Here is a 23,681-nt window from a genome sequence, read left to right as displayed (position 1 = left end):
CTTGGGAGACTATCAGGGTTGGAAGGGACCTCAGGAGATCATCTAGTCCAACCCCCTGCTCAAATCAAAGCAGGACCAATCCCCAATTTTTGGCCCAGATCCCTAAATGGCCCCCTCAAGGATTGAACTCACAACCCTGGGTTTAGCAGGCCAATGCTCAAACCACTGAGCTATCCCTCCCCCCAAGCCATTCAGTGCTTTTTGACAGAACAACATTTTTTTCCCTCACCTCACCCTCCATTAAATCTAAGCCATGTGTTTTAGGATGGTTCAACACCCTTTAACTGATCAGGAGGACAGAGGATTTATTCAGATGTCATAGCACTTCCATGCAAATGATGTAGGATAGGGACAATTCATTTTCAGATAACGGAGTTTCTTTGAGTGTGGGGAAAGTGAGATTCCTCTGTACTTTGCTCTTAGTAGTACACTTCAGTGCAGGAAACATTTCATTATGGTACCCCACCTGCAGAACAAAGTTTTGTATTTTTTCCAGCAAGCTGGACAAGAGAAAGAGATTGAGAAAAGAGTAAGGCCATGTCTACACTTCAAAATTATGTCAACCCAACTTGTGTCAGCATACAGCCACTGTATTTATTAAATCACTTGTGTGCGCGCACACTTTGCTCCTTGTGCTGGTGGTGCGCGTCCTCAGCAGGAGCCCTTGTATCGATTGTATTGTCGGCGAGGGGTAGTGTGGGATGGCTCCAGAAAGCAAGTAACAGTCATTGTTCAGTCTGTACTGACACAGCATCAACCTAATTACATCAACCATGACTCTTTGCCGTTCGCAGAGATGATGTTGCTAAACCGGCACAGAGAGGCACTTACATCAGCAGGAGCCAAATTTAAGTGAAGATGCTTCCACAGTTTATGTCAGCCTAACGCTGTAGCATAGAACAGGCCTTAACATTTAAAGGAATTTAGGGAGTATCCACTGGCTAATTAGTGTGGATGTGGCCTCAGTCTTACAAAAGACATATAAGGTAAAAGGGCAGGGTAAGTGTTTGGAAGCAATATGCTGACAATTTGTCTGAGCTGGGACGGATGAAATTCACCTTGGCTACATTCAAGCACTTGGTGATAATCTGCATGATGAAGATGTCTGACAGCACTCGCAATGGGCCCAACAGTCTTTGTATACAGGTGCCTGTGGCTTAAGACCTTCCCATTGTGGGACTGTTTTCAATGGCTGCTTACGCATGGTTGAATCCTCTTGTTATAGTCCATTGTGGAAGGCACCAAACTGAATTTATTTTAATCTTTAGGATCCTGTTATAGGGGAGCTGGATTTTCTTTATATGTAATTCAGAATTTGTCAGTTTGTAAATTCACCTGCCATTCTTAGAATTAAGACCAGCCCAGGAACAGTCTGAAGAGCTAGACCTTCACACAGGTAGTTTTTGCAACTCTATGATGAGGATTTCATGCATGTTGAGGAGAACTTTCCCACCCAAAGAGAAATGGTGAATGAATTACAAGTCATTTACTGAGTATTCAGGGGAGAGATGAAAAGACCTGCTGCTTCCTCATTGCAGTCCACCTCCCTCTATAACTAAAGAAGCAGAGATATATTATAATAAACTCATAATTTACCAGCACTTTTCATTCTGAAGTGTTTTATCAAGGCATTGTTTATCAGATCATCAAATTTATCAAATACAAAACACAGAGTTTAGCATCAGGCACCACTGATATACAGCCACCTCTGGGGTGACAGCAGCTGTCTAACAGAGGGCAGCAACAACCCACAACAGTTTAGGATAGGAAATGAAAGAGGAGGCCTTATTCAAGTTGACATTGCAAAGGCATGGGGTAGTTATGCAACAAAATAAAGCTACACCTCAAACTGGAATTTGGGCTGGAGCCCAGAGTTAATAATCCTACTCTTGCAAAAAATCAGTGCGAGATCTTTAATAGCTATAAGCAGTCAGGACCTGGAGGGTGGTTTTTTTTGTTTTTTTAACATCACATCCCACAGATAGGAAGCACCAGCAGTATAGCACCCCTAATACCAACTTCGGATATGGGCTCGAAAGGAAGAGTGCAACTTATTAAATCAGCAGCACCTCTTTCAGTAACACCCAGGTCCTGATTCTCTACTTCCTTGCACCTCATATGGTCATTTACTCCTGTGCAAAGTGGGTGCAAAATGCTGCCACTCTCATTTGGTGGCATTTTACACCCACCTTGCACAAGGGTAAGTGATGACACAAGGTCAAGGCTGTGGACAATCAAATGCCTAGTTCCTTGGACATCTCCCATGTAAGTGCTGATAGTTACAGATAGTATGGCTTGTGAATTACTTACTGTGATAGCTCTCAGGCACCCAGGACTGTGAATCACCTTATTATCTCCTTTCACTGGAAGCAGGGAGTCTTGCCCATGGTGGCTGAGTTAAAGGGAGCTAACACAACCAGCCTGTCAGCCACGCAAGCGCTCTCCTCTGGACTATGCCAATCCTTTCTTCGCTTAATAATAGGTGCACACCAGTCACAGAATACCTCTGAATTATTCCTCTGTGATGTCCAACCCCTGACACTGGTTCCTCACAGAAATCCCAGATCCTCTGCTCCCAAAGGAGACGCGTACTCCTTTTTACTAGCATTACCTTAAATCACCACACAGCACTTATAATATGATAAAAGCAGGTTTATTTTAGAAAGAAAGAGTGAACTAGAAACAAGGGAGAGTGATGGAAACAAAGTGGTTACAATACAAAAAAAAAAAAGAATCACAAACCCACTAACCAGGGTCTACACATATTAATAGTTACCTTTCCTATCTAATAAAGTAGGTTTCCCTCACAACGTTCAGTCTGTTGCAGAGCTGGCTGGCTTCACAGGAACCAGGATACAATTTTTCCCTATGAGAACATCCCTGCTCCCCGAGATGTCTCCTTAGAAAAAAGATGCAGAGGGTCTTTCTCCCCCCTCTCATATACTGAATCAGTCTTAGTGGTTTTGCCCTCTCTGTGAATAAAGGCAATCTGTTGTAATGCTCCTTTTTTACCTCAAAGCAAAGGCGGTGCTAGCCCACTGGTGGCCCTAAACAGGAATATTTTTGTCCCTCCTCCAATCACAAACTAAAAAAGCAAATGTGGGCCACCTTGAGCTGCTCACGGCCATAAGCAATTGCTTAACCTGCTTATGCCTAGCACCAGCACTGCCTCCAGGTGGTTTCGATTGCTTGCAATTGTCTTTGATGGTTTTCCATTGATGCTCCCTCCCAAGACTACCCCTGAACAACTGAGCTTTGCATTACATCACCAGCTAACCAGGGTGGATTGGCAATTCCCTTGTGCTTCAATGGGCCATCACTGAGAAATCTTGTCCCCCGATGACTAACTTTTACTTCAAATCCACAAAGTGGGGTGGGCAAACTTTTTGGCCCGAGGGCCACATTGCGGTGTGAAACTCTATGGAGGACCAGGTAGGGAAGGCTGTGTCTCCCCACACAGCCTGGCCCTGCCCCCTATCTGCCCCCCTCAGAATCCCTGACCCATCCAACACCCCCTGCTCCTTGTCCCCTGACCACCCCTTCCCAGGATCCCCTACCCCAAATCACACTCCCCAGAACCCCACCCCCATCCAACCCCTCCTGCTCCCTGTCCCCTGACTGCCCCCCCGAGCCCTATCCACACACACCCCAGGACCCTGACTCTTATCCAACCCCCACTCCCCCCCCGCTCCCTGTCCCCAGACTGCCCGACCCCTATCCACACCCCCAGCCCCCTGACAGGCCCCACGGGACTCCCATGCCTTATCCAATCCCCCTTGTTCCCCGTCCCCTGACTGCCCCCCCCCAAACCTCCACCCCATCCAACTGCCCCCTCCCTGCCCCCTGACTGCTCCCCAGGACCTCCTACCCCTTATCCACTCCCACCCCCTTACCATGCTGCTCAGAGCGGCAGGAGCTTGCAGCCCTGCTGCCCGCACAGCGGCGCAACTGCAGGAGAGGGGCCGGGGGCTAACCTCCCTGGCCAGGAACTCAAGGGCTGGGCAGGATGGTCCCACGGGTCAGATATGGCCCGTGGGCTGTAGTTTACCCACCTGTGCCATAAAGCATACTTTCAACATAAATACAGAATTCCTTAAATATTAACCATACATACATCTCGCAATGATTATGAATATTGACAAGTTACAAGCTTTCATGCTACTCTTTATGGATAAATACCCTGCAAGACATGTGTTTAGTGTAGAGAGTTTGTTAGGTCTAAGATGACAATTGTTTGCAAAGAACAGTGGAACCTTTGCCAAAGAACCTCTATGTCACACTTACTATAGGGAAAAAAATCTTGCTTCCTCCTCAGCCATGGGCTGCAAATGAAGCAGAACTAGAGTAGCCTTCTGATGCATGAGGGCTGGGGGAGGTGGCAGGACTGGGACTAAATCTTTCAACACTGAAGTAAATGGGAGTTTCTCAGTTGACTTCAGCAGACGCAGGATCAGACCCCAGTAGAGTTCATGCTAGGGGCCCATACTCTTGGTACACTATGGAGCCCAGCTCATGGCGGTTCCCTGTACAGATCCACTGGCATTGTGCTTTATGAAGTGGACCTAGGTGGCAAAGAAGGATTCTTAACCCCTGGGTATTCCCACCAACCTGGTTCATTGAGGGCTAGGTGGGCTTTGGCAGAAGATTTAGCACCAAGTTTATAATTATTTAAGGTTTCTCCCATGTTCTCTTCCCATTCCACAAGTCTTTCTTCTTCCTTCATTCTCTGTGGTTCTGTGTCTACCTGTTGGATTTCTGAGGACTAGTTCCAGAAATGCAGCAGTCCTAAAACATTAGTCACCATTCTGTCAGTGTCACAAGGGTTCTCAAGCCAATGCTTTTGAGATTAAGAAAACTGTCAGTCAACATGCTCTATAGTAATTCTCTCAGTTCCAGCAAGCCAACGGATTAAATAAAACATTCCATTCACACTACTCATACCACCTTAGTTTTGTCAGGTTGGTGCGAGGATATCTTTCTTAGGAGTGTCCTAAAATTAAGGGATTCATGTGTATGCTATTACGGGTCAGTAAATCAATTCAACCTCCATTAAGAAATGCTTTTCATCGTATAATTCCGATAGTGTCGTGTATATTTATAGTATTTTACAAAGAAGTAAGAGACAATGGGCCTGATTCTGATCTCACCGACATTGGTGTAAAATCAGAGGTAACTCCATTGAAGTCAATTGAGCTGACATGTGTAAAGCTAGTGATAAGGAGATCAGAATCAGGCCTACTATCCTTGCCCCGAGGAGCTTTAACTTAAGTTGAGACATGATGTCGGAAACATAGACAAAGTATAAGGAAATAAGGTTTAGGTACTTGTGCACTATGGTGATGCGGGCTATATAAGCACCTAGAGAGAAAAGGGAAAGAGGACAAGAGATAGAACAATATAATGCAGCTGCTGGAGATGCTGATGCACATGTTATACGAGTTATGGATGAAATCCTTGCCCCATTGACTACAATGGAGCTTTGTAATTGACTTCAATGGGGCCAGGACTCCATCTAATTTTTTACATACTTATAAACAATAAGTAATTGGGAAATAGCTATGTCTGAATTTATGCAACAGTGATGACTACTTAACATCTAGAAAATGGATTAGCATTTCTATAGAATCATTCTGCTGACAGCTAGGAGATGAAATAACCTACAAAAAACTCTTAAGTCTAGAAAGATTTCCAGTATAGTCACTTAACTTATGCCATTTATTCCATCTTTACTCACTTCCCAGTCTCTCACTCACTATTCCAGCCAATCTCTCATCCATACAAGGAAGCCTAAACAATCAACCCAGGTCTATGCCTTCAATGGGTACACTTAAAAATTCACTCTGGTTTAGGGCTATCACCAGTTCCAGAGATATTCCATTCCCTACGCATACAATAAGTAATGCTGCTAAAATTGGGAATATTTCTCGCACCTGAATGAACCACTGTACGAAGTTTATATAATCTATCATTCATGATTATGAATGTTGGTAATATAATGTGTTATACTTGCTAAAATATGAATGACCATATGATTTTTTTGTATATCAGGCATTTAACTGATTGTCAATTAAAAAAAAATGTGTTTTTACATAATCTATTTTCTGCCTCTTCCCCATCCAAAAATACTTACCAGCACTTCTACTCAGTAAAGCCAACAAAGCAAAACAAAAGTAGCCCAGCCATCTGGAGATATGAGGAATGAAAAAAAGGATTGGAAAGGTTTCAAAAACCTGAACAATAACAATTTTTTGTCCATCTTACCAAACTTACCACCCTCTCTACCTTGGAATGAGATGCAGCGTGCAAAATCTCTGGAAGATAAGTTTGTTTTGGAAAAATTGGGCAGTGAGGATGTTGCACTAGCTTCAGCTTTAAAACTATGGCGTGACTGCTACCTCTCCCTTATAATGAGAGAGGCAGGATGGGCAAAATAGTATCTTCTATTGGACCAGCTTCTGCTGGAGAGAGAAAGAGGGGGGGGGGCTTTAGAGCTACACAGAGCTCTTCTTTAGGTCTTCCTCAAACAACATGTGTGGAGAAGTAGCAGAAGTGTGGGAGGGGCACCCACTGGTACCTGAACTTTTGGCCCTGCCCCCACACCACCTCTTCCCCCCCATACCTCCCCACACCCTCCTGCCCCCAACGCCCTACTCCCAGCTTGCTCTTCTCCACCCCCTCCCTTCCCTCACCCTTACAGCTGGTAAAAAGTGATGGGGCCATGGCCCCCTTGCCACCCTCCACCCCGTTCCAGCGCTCCTGCATGTGAGAGATATTTCCCCAAGTAAGCTGTGCAACCCCCTAGAAGACAGTGCTGCTAATGTGCCTCTGCTCTGACCTAGAGAAGCACTAGAAGTTGGCATTACCCCTGCAACTCTAAATCACAGCCAAGCACTTGAAAGAACTGTTAACCTGGTGTGACGCATAGCCAGAAAAGAAAAGGAGTAGTACTTGTGGCACCTTATACTAACAAAATAGCCAGAAAGGGTTAAACAGCTTGCAGGCTAGTTGACCCCGAGTCAACCTTTAGAGACATGTTAGATAGGCTAGAACTTTGAAATGCAAACCTATATCGGTAGAAATTAAAGGTGATACTAATTGTAGGTGTTTGTTAATCATTACACAAGATATAAGTAATGTAAACAAAAAGTCCCTGTCTATGCTGTATTCTGTTAATTCAGAGATCAAAAGAACATCTTAACATTTAAATAAACTGTAAACATAGGATATGTGTATTCATCTCTCTTTGAAATGTATAGCAAATCATCTGCAAATGGTGGAAAAAAACAGGCTTTATGTTAATCTGTGGAGATAATTACTGGTGATGCTTAGAAAAGGGTCCACTTCAAAGTCCCCATGAGTGTCTATTGTTCGCGGAAGGACTCCAAGCTGTCACAAGAGGGCCTGAAACTGTATAAAAGACCTTTGGGTCCCAATCCTTTTTTATCTCAGATCTGCTCGAGGCTTCATGCAAGGGAAGCCTAAGCCATAAGACCTTAGATCTCAGTCCTGACTGGACCACCCTAAATATAAACATTGGACTATAACCTATGGACTAATTCTGAAAGGACTCTTTGCAACTACAAAAGCTCACTATCTCTGCTATAAGAAAAGGAGTACTTGTGGCACCTTAGAGACTAACCAATTTATTTGAGCATGAGCTTTGAATCTGAATCTCAAGAACTGTAATCATGTCTCTGTGTATACAAATCTTAACCAATACACTCAATAAATTTTAGTTTAGTTAATAAGAATCGGCTATAAGCATGTATTCAGGTAAGAGCTGGAATATTCATTAACCTGGGAGGCAATGTGCCCAATCCTTTGGGATTGGTAGAACTTTTTTATATGATGAATAAGATTTTCAGTAATCCTCATCATATTTGACTTGGGTGTCTGGGTGGAGGCTTAAGACTGGGTTACTTTAAGGGGACTGTGTTGTTGGCTTCTGGTAACAAATAAGGTATTATAGAAGCTGTTTTGTGCTGGCTTGGTAAATCTAAAAGTATTGCAATATCCCCAGCTTCAGGGACTGCATGCCCCATTCTTTGTAGTTCACCCTAATTGAGTGACCTCAGTTCGCTCCCCATCACACCTGGATTTCTTTAATTATGCTAAGACAGCAGTTCCCAGAGTGTGATCTGCAGAGCACTTGCTGGTGATCTTGGAAAGCTGGCTGGTCACATGATGCTGCCTCTTTCACTTGTATCGTTCTATTTGTGTCCAGGTTCTAGCTGAAGAGAAGAGCTTAGAACCCTATAAACATTTGGAAACAGAAGGAGCAACCAGCATAGCTGTCTATGCTACAGACCACTGCTGCATAACAGTGGAAACGGAAACAGAAGTCACCCTCAAGGACCTGAGCCACCAACCACCTCAAGAACAGCAGGGATGCACAGAGGAGAAGGAAACAGGGCAGTTTTATCCAGGGGACAGTGGAGATAACAGAACGAGGTGGTAGGGCACCATGCACTGGAAAGAAGTGAGTGGAGAAAGAAGAGAAGATACAGCATCAAGGAAGCAGAGAGAGGGGGGAAATAGAGGGGATGGGAGGTAGATATTAACAGCTAAAGGAGACAGGGGGATTAACTTTTTCAAAAAGAACAAAGCATTGAAGACTGCTAAAAATCCAGGAAATGCTTTCGTCATATTACTACTGCATGTGAGCAGCTGCTTTAGTATTCATAGTCAAGGCCGGCTCTAGGTTTTTTGCTGCCCCAAGCAAAAAGTTGCCGCCCCAAGCTCAGGTGGGGCTGGAAGCGGAGGGAGTGATGTCACCTTCTCCCAGCGCCTGCAGGGGCTTCCCCCTCCTCCTCCCCCCACCCCGATAGAAGGGGTGGCACAAGGCAGCGCAGCAGTCAGTGCACAGATGAGGCGGTACAGCCCCGGCTCCCCGGCAGGACTTGCCCTCTCCTCCCCAGGTAGCGGCTAGGCCCTGGCAGCTCAGCATCCCAGGGCTGGGGCTTCCCCTTCCCGCTGTGGCCGGGGGCGCGGCGCCCTCGCCCCGTCTAAGTGGCGCAGCTCCGAGAGCGCAATGGCCCCGAAAAAAAAAGGCTGGCGGGAATGCCCCCCAGCAACATGCCGCCCCAAGCACGTGCTTGCTCTGCTGGTGCCTAGAGCGGGTCCTGCTCATAGTGATGTAATGTGCATGGTAGAAAACCTGGGCTGCACAAGCTGTGAGCGGGAGAGAGATATTTAGGTGACACTCTCAATAAAGAGGCAATCCGCATTCTGAAAATGACTGAGGAACCCTGTGCTGGGATAAATCTCTATTTGCTGACATAGCTGCCCTTCTGTGTTTGTTCTGAGCTCTTTGGAGTCAGAGATGTTTGCCATTTGTGCATGAGTGAAACTTCATTGGCTGAATCATGGTGATACAAACTGCTCATTTTCATACAGATTCTAAACGGTAATAGGGAGGATCTGTTTTATGCACATGCTTCAAAGCAGAAGCATGAATCACCATAACTGTATAAGAGACATTTCATTTTAATCAGCCCCACATATATCCTAATTGTTTTTTTAAACTACTAACAACTGGCCTAGTTCTAGGAATCTCTCTGGCATTCAAAAGGGTTCATAGTCAATATCTGAAAACCTCAGTCAAGTTCTGTAGGGTAAACGTACTTTGAAAAGACAATCTTGCACATGTTGTACGAAACTACAGAATGCAGAGTTTGAGGATGTTCAAATCTGTTCCAAAGTGACTACATTGCTGCCTTATAACTTGAGGATCATTTACCAACTGCATATGCTATTGTACATTATTTGCATGCTGGAAGGAAGATATTCTGACCACCACAGATGCTGAATTTTATGCTAGATATAGGTGAAGTGATTATCTTTTTCGGAATAATTTACTGTCTTAAAATGTGCTTGAGAGATGAGTGGTCTCTATATCCTCTTTTACTTGTCACTCAAGAAAAATACCAACTTGAAGATTTCCAAACTGTTTGTTTTTCCCCAAAAAGATGCAAATATTATGTGTTGTGTTTAATGGGATGGAGACTAATTATATGTGAGCAAACAGAAATTACAACCGGTCACATAATTCTCTTTACCACTATCAAAGATGACAGATCACCACAAAATATTAAATCAACTCATTATGGCAGTTTGATGGTGGATGAATGGTGAGGAATGTGCCCAAGATGGCTCACACTGACAAACTACACTGTTTATTCATGTACAGAATTAGAAGTGGAAGAGTGATTGAGGTGTGCAGATAAAGAGAGATTGTTTTGCAATAAGTAAGGGCCCAAAAAGAATTAAAAAGTCAGTGGGGTTCCTTTTAGTTTAAAAAGAAAGTCAGCACAGAATACTCAAAAGATTTGCCTCTCACGAAACACAAAACGTCAGATTATTAAGAGTGAGTAGATTTTTTCCATGCCTACATATTATAATGATTGACATCCTATGAATGCCTAAAATCAATTGATTTTAACATTTAATTTACTCTGAGTGCTTTTTTTATTGTAAGTTCCTCAGGGCAGGGACTGTCTTTGTATGTTTTAGAGCACAATGCAGTCAGCACTTAAATTAACAAATAATCTTTGCCTTTTATGTGGCTGCCTATTTACCTTTTTTGTTTCTCCATTAGTTTAGAAAACTAAATTAAATGGGTCAGTTTCATTTCTTTACTCATTTGCTACTATACTGCCATTGTTCAGATTTCCAATACCGCCATTGTTCAAAATCCTTTCTCCCCTGCCCCCCGCACACAAAAAAACCTGGTTTCATTCTTTTCTCTCTAGGAGGAAGCAGAGGCTATGTAGGGCACTTGATAATTGCACGTGCAGAGTACCTCCAGCTCCTGTTGGCATCCTTACCTGCTCAGAGTGAATGAGGCTGGGGGGGGCACCCCACTAAGATGAGCAGCAGTGCCACCAGCAGATTTGGTCTTAGGGACATATGAATAGTATGGCCACACGTGGCACTCCCTTGCCTATTGCACCCACAGTCACAGTGCTGGCCAGGGAGCAGCAGCAATGAAACACATTGTTCTTAAAATAGGAAAAAGCAGAAGGGGCAAGAGCCTTGTAGAGAGTGCAGTGGGAGCCCAGGGGTGGGGAGGAAGAAAGGACTTTTAAGAAATTGTTTTCCCTACCCCCCCCCCTCATTTGCATGGATCTCACATTTGCTTAGGCTGCCAAAAAACACTCACTTCAAGACCCCTTTCACCATATCAGGCCCCTGTAGTCATTTAGCCTTCTTAAGGGCTGGACAGAATTGGGGCCTTGGATAAAGCCAGGTGGCTGAAGCTCAGTCAGGAGAAGATGGAGTTAATATCAGTAGGATGGGCATGTGAGGAGGTGAACCACAGGAGATGGTTAAATAATGCCTCAACTTTCAGCTGGATCTAGATGTCCTGATAAAAATGCTGCCCAGAGGTGCTGTCCCCTCCTCACTGTTCCCCATCTGTGCTTGGCAAAAAGGCTGTGAGCTATCCCATTTCCATCCATACTTCTGTCTCATCTAGGTTGGATTACTCTTGCCACACATAGTGTTATACCTGAAGGCCACTTGTAAACTTTGACTTCAGCATAATACAGCTGCCCCTCTATCAACTTAACAGTACTTCTTGTCTGGCTCATATTACACTGGCACTTAACGGCCTGGAAGCCAGTGCAGTTAGTTGCCAGGCAAAATTTGAAGTAATTTTTGATCTACCAGAACCTTTATGGTTTGGTCCCTGTGCTTACATCAGTGGAAGTTTTGCTGGCCTGAAGAGTATATCATTTAGGCCCTGTATGCCTAGTGTGTTTGTAACTTAAAACTTCCTATTGATTAGAATGTTCCACTCCCATCTTTCCACAAAGTAAACTATTTACAATTTTAAATATCAAGGTGGATGTGTAAATTCAGTAGAGAAAAAGACAGAATTAGCTCATGAAGGAATTTAAGCTATGTGCACTTCAATATAAAATGGAAATTGGAATTGTAACTGACAAACCATATATGAATTATTAATAGGCACATCAACATATTAACTACATGAGCCTCAAGAGTCCAGAGGCTGTCCTAACTATTGTCTGAATTAGCTGCAACTTTGCTTGCAGATTCAGTGAGAAACTGAGGCAGGTGATAAAATGTCAGTAAATTTAGAACTTTCAGAAAGTGAAATAGTCTTGAGAAAAAGGGAGCCAAAACACAAACAAAAAAAACCCAGCCCTTATAATGCAGCCCCCCAAAAATTTAAATGGGAGCCCAGGACATGCATCCAGAGGTAGAATCTGGGCCTGACTGAGAGCAGAGTGAGTAATTCCAGTACCGCCAACCCAAAATTTCAAAAGTCATGAGTCAGGCAAAGTTTATATGGTGTTTTTTTGGTCTGTCTTGATTTTTGACCTCTTCTCACCCATTCCCAGTGACTATCGCACAAATACTGTTGCCACCTCTCTCAAATTTACTGACTTTAGCCTCCGCTGACTGCCTGATGGTACAAAAATTCCAGCTTCTTCCCAACCACCAAAATTCTAATAAATACCTACATACATACTGTGGTCCCCGCCCCATCGCTCCATATTTACCCATTCCTTAGCCCAGCAATCCCTTCTACCTACCCAGCTCTGCCATCTGCCTGGCCCCCCAGGCTTGCCTAGCCCTCCCATTATGACCTGGTTCTGCTCTGTTTTTCTTGCCACTCCAAGGGTTCTTCATCCCACTCCCAGGTTGGGGGGGCGGGGAGGGGAACTGCCATAGGATCTTCTCTGCCTTCCCAGGCCTGGTGCTCAAAGGAGGCCAACGGGATGAGCAGAGAGCACATTGACCCATTGTTTGCAGGAAGGGAAGGTGGAGGGAGCAGAACTGCCCTGAGCCACCGGACTCTTTCCACTCCACTCTCATAAAAATGGCATCAGCTGCTCCGTCCCCAACTATACTTCCCTCACCTCCCCCAGAATTCCTCTGGCTGCTGTGGGGCAGGGAGGGGAAGAGGCCAACCTCTTGCAGCAGCCAGAATTGGCTGCTCTTCCCCAAGAGGGGGGGGAATGGGGAAGGTAGTCAATCACAGCCCCCAAACAGACCACATCATAAACTTGAATCAAGCAGGCACACAACCACAACAAACTACACAGTTGCCAGGTGTCCAGTTTTCAACTGGAATGCCCGGTTGAAAATGGACCCTGGCAGCTCTGGTCAGCACCGCCGTCTGGGCCATTAAAAGTCCCGTCAGTGGTGCTGCAGGGCTAAGGCAGGCTAGCCCCTACCTGTCCTGGCACCATGCTGTGCCCCGGAAGCAGCCAGCAGGTCCCAGTCCTATGCAGGGGGCCACAGGGCTCCGCGCACTGTCCCCACCCCGAGCACTGTCCCCGCACTTCCATTAGCCAGGAGCTGTGGGGGCAGTGCCTGCAGGGGAGAGCACCGCATGGAACCTCCTGCCCCTCCCTCCACCCCGCCTAGGAGCTGGACCTGCTGGGGGCTTCTGGGGCACAGCGCAGTGCCAGGACAGGCAGGGAGCCTGCCTTACCCTGCTGACCGAGAGCTGCCTGAGGTAAGCGTGTACCCCAACTCCTTGCCCCATCCCTGAGCCCCCCAAACCCAGAGCCCCCTCCTGCACCCCAAACCCTACTCTTGAGCCCACACCCCCCAGCCCAGAGCCCATACTCCTTCCTACACCCCAACCCTCACCTCAACCCGCAGCCCCCTCCCACACTCCAAATCCCTCGGCCCCACCCCCCAGCCTGGAGCCCCCTCCCACACCCCAACTCACACCTCCACCTGAAGCAGCCCCCTCCTGGACCCCAAACCCCTCATCCCCAGCCCCACCCCAGAGCCCACACCCCTTCCCACACCCCAACCCCCACTTCAAGCCACAGCCCCATCCCACACTCCAAATCCCTAGGCCCCTCCCCCAGCCTGGAGCCCCCTCCTGCACCCCAAACCCTCATCCAACCACCCCGGAGTCCACACCCTCAGCCCAAAGCCGTATCCCCCACACACCCCAACCCCATGCCTCAACCCACAGCCCCCTCCCACATTCCAAACCCCTTGGCCCCAAAGCCTGGAGCCCCCTCCTGCACCTCCAACCCCTCATCCCCAGCCCCACCCCAGACCCTGCACCCCCAGCTGGGGCCCTCACCCCCTCTGACACCCCAACCCCCTGCCACAGCCCAGTGAAAGTGAGTGAGGGTGGGGGAAATCGAGCCACCAAGGGAGGGGGAATGTTGTGAGCGGGGGCAGGACTAGGGTGTCCAGTTTTGTGCAATTAGAAAGTTGGCAACCCTAACAAACTATCAGACAACAAACTCAGCCCCATGGTCATGTAGTGACTCATGCCTCACCTGGGAGAAATCCTGTTTGCTGCCCCTGTTCCCAAGCTCAAGTCACTAGCTAAGTCACATGCCATTGTTTCTACTCCCAGATTGGATGAACACTCATGGGCTTCCAAGTGAGTGCTTGAACATGAAAATTTAAAACTGATCTATAATTTCTGTGACCACCTGTGCAGGCAGGCTATTTAGTGTCCCTTTTGTGTGTTTCCTTTCCAGGAATTTTACTGACAAAATTATTTGTGGAAAGTCAATTTCCAATATGCCTCAAACATCCCAAACCATTTCATTAAATTCATTGGAAAGTTTTAGTGAATATTGTTTCAAGCATCCCCTTATTTATTTCTCTCCTTTCCAGACCTTGTATTCATCTCATTTGGCACAATCCTGATTTCCTTGTGTACCCAGACCACTGCTCTGACCTCAGTGGCAATTCTGGGTGCACAAAGAATGCAGAATTGGACTCTCATCCTGTGACAGGTCACATAGCTCTCAGGAGGTGCTGAGACACAGTTTTGCAGTCTTCAGTGCTTGCCTGCAAAGAGCATTTCCAGAACAGAACATGCACATTTATTTTTAGGGATCATAATTTAACCTTGTGGGGGTATTACTTCGTTGGAAGACCATATTAGGTGTGGTTCTCTCTCTCACACACACACACTTTAAATGATAAGAATATGCATTGTGGAAGGAGTTATCCAGTATCCACAGGCTATCCATGGGACCAGGCACATCAGCCATATACCACTTCAGGAAGTTGAGATGGGCTAGTCATCTCTTGGATGGGTGAAAGCAAAGGACACGTATGATCCTATTCGTCCTTCATGCACCTATGAAAGCTAAATCACTCTCAGACATCATATACAGAACAATCAAGGGGACTGACTAGTGTTACTCAAATCTCTGGAACAAACAACTAATAACTAAAGTGATCGTATGGGCATGTGACATGCATTTTAATAATGGCCTAAATATGAATTTACACATTTGCATGTTGTTTCACACACTAAAAGTGAATTATTAAAGTAACAGTGTTTTTTTTTTTAAAAAAAAGTTCAATAATGTGGTAACCAACTAAATCCCACAAAAATGAGGGGGCCACTCAGAACCAAGGCCAATACTGCAGGATAACAGATACAGGCGCCTATTACCCCCCACCCCGTCCCATTTTTCCACAGTTGCTATCTGACCACCCTAACAATGCGTATCTCATTTTCTCCTCCAGTTGAGTCTTACTGAAGTGCAGCCATCCCTCAGGTAGGACCACACACACGCACTACCCACCTCAGCGGTGCATTGTGAGGGTTAATGTTTGTAAAGAATTCTTAATCCTCAGATGAAAGTTGCTATTTTAATTGTTTTTATATTGCACTGAGGAACATTTTTATGCCTTAAATCCGGTCTAGTTTAGGTGTTATTTCTCATAATAAATTACTACATTGGCCTGTTCTCCACTCACTTATATTGACATAAGAACATAAGTCACATTCTGAAAGGGACAGATTTATCCCACCACAGGGTTCCTCAATTTGCTGACATAGCTGCCTTTCCATGTTTGTTCTGAGCTTTTTGGAGTCAGAGATGTTTGCCATTTGTGCACGAGTGAAACTTCATTTGCTGAATGGTGGTGATATAAACTGCTCACTTTCATACAGATTCTACACCGATCTGTTATATGCACATGGTTCAAAGCAGAACCAGCAATCACCATATCTGTATAAGAGAATGGCGATTCTGGGTCAGGCCAAAGGTCCACCTAGCCCAGTATCCAGTCTTCCAACAGTGGCCAATGCCAGGTGCCCAGAAGGAACAAACCGAAGAGGTCATCATCAAGTGATCCATCCCCAGCTTTTGACAAACAGAGGCTAGGGACCACCATCCCTTGCCCATCCTGGCTAACAGATCCATCAATGGCTATCCTCCATGAATTTTTCTAGTTCTTTTTGGAACCCTGTTATAGTCTTGGCCCTCATAACATCCTCCTGCAAAGAGTTCCACAGGTTGACTGAATTGTGTAAAGAAATACTTCCTTTTGTTTGTTTTAAGGCCTATTAATTTCATTTGGTGACTTTATATCAATGTAATTTCTTTGACTTCAGAATTACTCCTGATTTACACTGGGGTAAGTCAAAGAAGAATCAGATCCATTCTTTCTTCAAGGAACAAACTGTGAAGTGAGCTTGATTGGAATCCCCCCCAAACAGACACAGTCAGGAAGTTTGTGGAGGCAATCTAGATGGTTTCAAATAATGCTGATACTCAAAACCCTCTGCACAGGGGGAAAGAAAAGCATTCCTGTATTGCAGATAAGGCTGACAAAATATACCCAGTTCACACCCTATTGTAATGATCTTTATACAAAGTATACCTTGTAAGGGTTACTCATGAGCACTGGGGTACTGGCGTTTGGGGGAGGGGGGTTAATTGCATTTTTTTCTTTTTTAAACAAAAAAGTCAGGAAAAAGATAGCTAAATATAACTAGTTCAGACTCATAGCCTACCTATCTTAGGTACTTATATGGTCCATTACCATGGTATATGATCACCTCACAATCTTTAGTGTTTTAATCTTCACAGCACCCCTGCAAGATGGGGACAATATTACTCCTCTCTTTTACAGATGGGGAGCTGAGACCCAGAGGGACCAAGTGACTTGCCCAAGATCACACAGAAAAGTGTGTTGGAGCAGGGAATTGTGAACCCTGGTGTCCTAAATCCCAGTGCTGCACCTTAAACACAAGGCTATCCTGCCACCTAGCTTGACAGGGCCTTTTTAAATTTCTTTCTTGATTTCTGGGTTTCAAATCAGACCTTTAATATACTTCCTCTAAGAGGCAGTTAAATTGACTTCCTAACAACACATACATGTATGTTTACAGTGAGTGTGCTCAGAGTGAAGCCAAGTTACACCCACACACGTTAGCCTCCTCTTTTCAGATGCCGCCGCCAAGAAAATAACTTGATACCTAGTCCGTTCTCCTATCACCATAGCAACCACTGGTGAAAAGCATGATTTCCTAGAACAGAAATTAAAGATTGTTTAAGAAACCACAACCTGATCACAAGTCACCTGTCTATAAGGTGCCACAGGACTCTTTACCGCTTCTACAGATCCAGAGTAACACAGCTACCCCTCTGATACATGTGCCAAAAGTAGCCATCTACATCTAAGGAGCACAGTCTCCCATGAATTGCACATCTGCAATCCCAAAGACAACTCTATAAAAAAGCTTCCATTACGAAAGCCAGGAGTAAAACAAAACTAGCTTTTCCTCACAATAGTTGCACTGTGGTGGATGGAACTAGTCTAGAGCTCAGCTGACTAGCCCACTCCACCACTACTATTGAATGAAGGTTGAGAAGGCTGGAGGTGTCATCTCTCTGCTGAAGTAGGCGTAAGAAAATTTTGAACTTCAATGCCTGCTACCATCACTGTGGAGTCAGTTGCCTTCACACCACTTTGGTAACTGCATAGCCTTCACATCAACCCCAACAATGAGTGAGGAGAATAGTTTAGTTTTGTCTTTTGTGTTTAATGTGAGTCCCCATATCCTGTCTAAAGGCTGAACAAGATAGCAATTCCTCTGGTGTTCTTCTATAGCCCCTTCTCATCCTACCAACTTCTAGTTCTTACCTCCTTCAAGCTTTTGCAGCCAACAATATTTAGTGAGCATATTTTAATTGTTACACACAGGGCTTAAATTCTCATATAGTATTTCCAAGAGCCTCCCCTATGCCCCATTTGGGGCTTCAGCCACATGGGGTGTGCCAGGGTTGCGCCAGGGTTGCAGGTTTAAAGATATTTACTGGAGCTCTGCTCTGGAGAGCTCCGGCTGGTTACACACGTCCTCTCAAGCTATTTTTATTTCCTTCTTATAAGTTCTGCATATTTTCTCACCACAGCAGAGAAACTTTAAAACTTCACGTTATATTTGGCTTTTCCAGCATGTACACAACTCCAAGAGTTGTTAACTAGTGAAAGAAAGTATCCACAGACATTGGTCCTGATTCTCCACTATATCACTGCAGTTCCTTGTCTCCAGTTATTACTGGATCATACAGCAGAGAATTAAAACAAAACACTAATATTTATACTGGGGCCTCTTCAAAACCAAAGGTGTGGTTTTCAATAGCTCAAAGGCATTGCATTATCACAGTAAACTTCAAGCAGTTAAACTCCCCCACAACAAAGATAGCTACCTCAACCCTTCTGCCAGGTGGAGTCAACAGCAACAAGGGCCAGGTTTCATATTTAGGGGTTCCTCCTAACACTACAACACAGAACCAGCTCGAGCCCCCACCCAATAATCTGGGAAAATTTACCATCACCATTGGGTGCCTCTAAGAGAGAATATTTAGCCACTTGCAAACACTGTATCAGCGTATAACAAAAGAGAACTTTCATTAAAAGGGAATGGGAACCAAGCATTAGTTTGGGAAAACACAACAACCACATTCAAAAACATGTGATCATAAGCCAACCTGATCCCACAATGCGTTGAGCAGTGTCTTTTGCCTCAGTTTCCCACCCTGTATTCATCCTATGAATCAATGTCCCTTTAGCACATCACTCGCGTCTCCCTCCACTGCACTCACAGCTGGCTGCCCTTGGTCAGGCAAAGACCCAGAGTTCAGAGGTGCATTTGTGTGGGTTGACTTTCCACCACGGGAGGGTGGAGCACTGAGCAATGCCTCAGCTACTGCCATTGCAACTGACATCACAATGCCGTCATTCACTCTGGCGCTGCTGCTGCTACCGATCATTCTCTGCAATGCCACATTCTCAGATTCTAGTACTGAACCCAGCAAATATGGTCTGGTCCTGAAGTCTTTGCCCCCCAGCTTATCACTAGATGTCAGAGGAGATCTCATTCAGACCCTAGTCACACTAGAGACATAGGCAAATGAAGTCAGGCCCTTAAACCTATACTTATATTAAATAACTGATTAAGGTGCTCAGGACTCAACTCCTGGTATTGTCAACCCCAAGTATTCAAAAATCATGACTGTCTTTTGCCCCATTCACCCAAACAAATAGTGAGTTTGGCTTAAAATATGAGATTTTAAAAGTAAGTTTGGGGTTCTTTCTCCCATTGATTTCAGTGGTTAGGACTGCTTAGCACCTCTGCAATACTGAACTACTTATTTATATGCATAAATATTGCCCAAGGGTCAAGATTTTCAAAAGTGACTACTGATGTGAGACTTTATAGGGGCCTGATTTTCAGAAGGGTGCCCAGTACTTATCTTCTGGAAATCATATTCTTTTAAGACTCCTGCCTCAAGATGGTCAGCTAAAAATCATTAGTCACTCTTGACAGTCTTGCCTTCAGGCACCAAAGTTTTCAAAATTTCAGCCTCACTGTTGTTACAAGAGAAGTAAACTTGACATCAGCCTTTAACCAAAGAGTCGGGGACACCTGGCCTCAAAGGGTATGTCTACACTGCACTTAAAAACCCGTAGCTGGTCTGCTTCAGCTGACTCAGGCTTGCAGGGCTCAAGCTAAGGTGCTGTTTAACTGCAGCGTAAGCAGTATGGACTAGGACTGGAACTCAGGCTCTGGGACCCAACGGGCAGGGAGGGCCCTAGAGTTCAGACCCCAGCCTGAGCCCAAATGTCTACACCACAATTAAATAGTCCCTTAGCCTGAGCCCCATGAGCCCAAGTCAGCAGGGCCAGCCACAGGTGTTTAATTACAGCATAGTCATATCCATAGGACCCCTAAACAGTCCCCGGCTTTGCATTCTTACGTCTATTTTTCTGTTGTATCGCCAAATACATTGAATAACTTTTTTCTTATACTCAGGTGTCAGGGTTCCCTCCCCACTCTGAACTCTGGGGTATAGATGTGGAGACCCGCATGAAAGACCCCCTAAACTTATTTCTACCAGCTTAGGTTAAAACTTCCATAATGCACAAATCCCTTCTTGTCCTTGGACGGTATTCGCTGCCTCCACCAAGAGAGTTAGACAAAGATTCAAGGAAAAGAACCACTTGGAGTTCCTGTTTCCCAAAATATTCCCCCCAAGCCCTTTCACCCCCTTTCCTGGGGAGGCTTGAGAATAATATCCTCACCAATTGGTACAGATTAGCACAGACCAAATCCCTGGGTTTTTAGGACACTAAACCCAATCAGATTCTTTAAAAAAAAAACAAAAACCTTTATAATAAAGAAAATAAAAAGTAAAAGAAGCACCTCAGTAGAATCAGGATGGAAGGTAATTTTACAGGATAATCAGATTCAAAACAGAGGATTCCCCTCTTTGCAAAACTTTATAATGTTAGCAAAAAACAGGGATAAACCTCCCTCTAAGCATAGGGAAAATTCACAAGCTAAAATAAAAGATACTCTAATGCATTTCCTTGCTATTACTTACTATTCCTGTAATTCAGATGCATCATTTACTAGGAGCTGGATTACTTGCTTGGTCTCTCTTAGTCTCCTGAGAGAACACACAAAGAGCACACAAACAAAGCCTCCCCCCCGCCCAGATTTGAAAGTATCTTCTTTCCCCATTGGTCCTTCTGGTCAGGTGCCAACTAGGTTAATTGAACTGACTAACCCCTTACAGGTAAGGGGATTCTGTACCTCTGGCCAAGAGGGATTTTATATTACTGCATACATAAAGGTTGTTATCCTTTCCTTTATATTTATGACATCAAGTTTATCCCATTTTATCTTGGATTTCTTATGTGGAAAGGCTCTCATTTATAGTTAGTTTTTAGTTGTTTCCCCGTATTTAGTTAGGCTTAATATCTTTGCAGACAGCAGAGTTCAGGAGAGGCAGAGTCCCAATCTTCTACTATAGAAGACTCACCCTTTAATGATTAGATGTTTTGGGGTCTCCTACTCCACAAAATATGCTGTATAAAAAGCAAACAAGAAACAACAAGCCAGGAGTAAACAGCAGTATTTTGATAAGACGCTAGTATGTTAAGTGTCCAATTTATATAGGATTCGAGAAATGCTGAGATTAAAGAGAAAAGCAGATTAAAGTACAAAAGAAACGGCTGAATTACTAGTGAAACCTGTCCCCCGACACAAATAAAATAATTTCCAACTTCTACATTTTTCATCTACCACCATATAAAAGCAGCCAAACCTCAATTTCCTCAATAAGAGATGCCTATGTTTCCTTATGTTCCCCCAGTCCTATTCTCCTTCTGTCATTGTGAGAGAACAAAGAACTAAAATAAAATGCTCTAAGGCAGGGGTAGGCAACCTATGGCACCATGCCAAAGGCAGCACGTGAGCTGATTTTCAGTGGCAGTCACACTGTCTGGGTCCTGGCCACCGGTCCAGGGGGCTCTGCATTTTAATTTAATTTTAAATGAAGCTTCTTAAACATTTTAAAAACCTTATTTACTTTGCATACAACAACAGTTTAGTTATATATTATAGACTTATAGAAAGAGACCGTCTAAAAACATTAAAATGTATTACTGGTACGTGAAACCTTAAATTAGAGTGAATAAATGAAGACTCGGCACACCACTTCTGAAAGGTTGCTGACCCCTGCTCTTAGGCAGCCATAGAGTATGGTAATAAAGTTGCTGCCCACTTTTCAGGCAGATGATTAATTATTAAGTTATTCCCTCCATTTCTGTCAATCACTGAGACAATACTCAGAGCCAATGGAACACTTAGTAAAACTCAGGGATTTTTAAGGCCTGAAGGGACCATTATGATCATCTAATCTGACCATCTGTACAACAAAAACCACAGAATTTCACCCAGTAAATCCTGCATTTAGCCCAATAACTTGCGGCTGAACTAGGGAATATCTAAAAACATATCCAATATGGATCAAAAAACTAAAAATGGTGAAGCATTTACCACATCCCTTTGTAATTGGCTAATGACACTTTTTTTTTTTAAGGTCTTCTTTCCCGTTTGAATTTTGTGGACTGGAATTTCCAGCCACTTGTTGTGGATCTTATGTCATGTTTTTGTCTGCTGAATTAAAGAGCCCTCGGTGATCAGATATTCTCTCTCTCTGCAGGTAATTTTGGTCAAATCACCTCTTAATCTTCTCTTAAACTAAAGAGATTGAGCTCCTTTAGTCTCTCATTGTAAAGTGCGTTTTCCAGATCATTAGTCATTTTTGTGGCTCTTCCCTGAACCCTCTCCAGTTTTTCCAACATCCTTTTTAAAGCAAGGACACCAGAACAAGACACAGTACAACAGTAGTGGCCCCAGCAGTGTTGTGCACAGGAGTAATATCACTTCCCTATTCATCCTCAATATTCTACTGTTTATACAAGGATTAGAGTAGATTTTTTGCGACAGCATTACATTTAAGAGCTCCTTTTCAGAGTCACTGCTTTCTGGGATACAGTGCTCCATACTGTAAGTATGGTCCTACATTCAAGATCAAAGGCAAAGGTTGCCGCATGAGACATGTTGGATTATATCTTTTTGAGAGTCATGTCACCTTGGGGAGTTTAGAAGGTAACTCATGAGAGTACTGTTTTCTTCCCAGTCACAGCCCATGTCTGGTTTTGGCTGATTATTTTTGTGCCTAACAGGCCACTTCTTTCTTGAAGCTTGCAGAATGATTTAGATCTAGAATAAAAAGATATTCAGAAATTCAATTACTTCCAATCCTCTAGCCTGCAACAGTGGGAGCCCCCTCAAGCAGATTTTCTTTATTAGGCACCAAGCTTTCATCACACTGGCAAGTGACATTTCATTGTGGCCTTTCAGAGGCTACAGTGGAAAGAATCTTTCCCACATCAGGGGGCATGAAGTGTTGTAAATGTGAAGATTCAGAGCAAAAGAAAAAAGGCTTATGTTGTGTACTTGCAGTTTGGAGCAGCAAAACTTACTAATGAAACTAATGGCTATTTCTATTCTTAACAAGACCCTACTTCTACAAGTGACTACTGATAACCCTAACGCTGATATAAAGCCAACTACATCAACTATCAGGTTTACAGTGGTAGCGGTGTTAGTCTGTATCAACAAAAACAATGAAGAGTCCTTGTAGCACCTTAGGGACTAACAAATTTATTTGGGCATAAGCTTTCGTGGGCTAAAACCCACTTTCCTCGTTGTTTTTACATCAACTATGTTACCCATTCTCAATGCCTGCCCCTGAGCATAGGAACAGTAAGGGCTGTAGTCAAAGCATCACAGTATTCCAGTAGTCTGTGGCCAGTGACAGCCTCCAGAGGATAGCTGGATTTCCAATAAGGCCCTGATGCTTTGCATTATGACAAACAATCCCTAGCTGCCTGGGGACTGAGCAAACAAAAGTGGTTTTTAAATACTCCCTCCTCAGCTGGGCTGAGCTCTGATGATGAGGATCTGACTCAAAGAGAGGGGAGAACACTTACTCAAAAATTCCCAGATTTTGGAAAATTTCCCAGGCTATAGAAGCACTGCTGGGAATTGTTCACCAGATTTGGGA

General features: G+C 44.3%; 1 long non-coding RNA gene across 1 annotated transcript in view; it reads right to left on the bottom strand.

The window, feature by feature from the left end:
• LOC311521751 overlaps positions 1-20,695 on the bottom strand; it is a 128,366-nt gene extending 107,671 nt beyond the window's left edge. Inside the window, exon 1 of the long non-coding RNA XR_014711964.1 lies at positions 20,646-20,695. This is a non-coding gene — a long non-coding RNA (uncharacterized lncRNA). The remainder of the gene's footprint in view (positions 1-20,645) is intronic.
• Between the last annotated feature and the right edge of the window lie 2,986 nt (positions 20,696-23,681).

Source organism: Lepidochelys olivacea, assembly GCF_965140295.1.
Source record: "Lepidochelys olivacea isolate rLepOli2 genome assembly, chromosome: 6".
Classification (NCBI taxonomy): Eukaryota; Metazoa; Chordata; order Testudines; family Cheloniidae; genus Lepidochelys; species Lepidochelys olivacea.
Note: the sequence above shows the minus strand (reverse complement) of the source record. Positions and strands in the feature narration are given on the sequence as shown.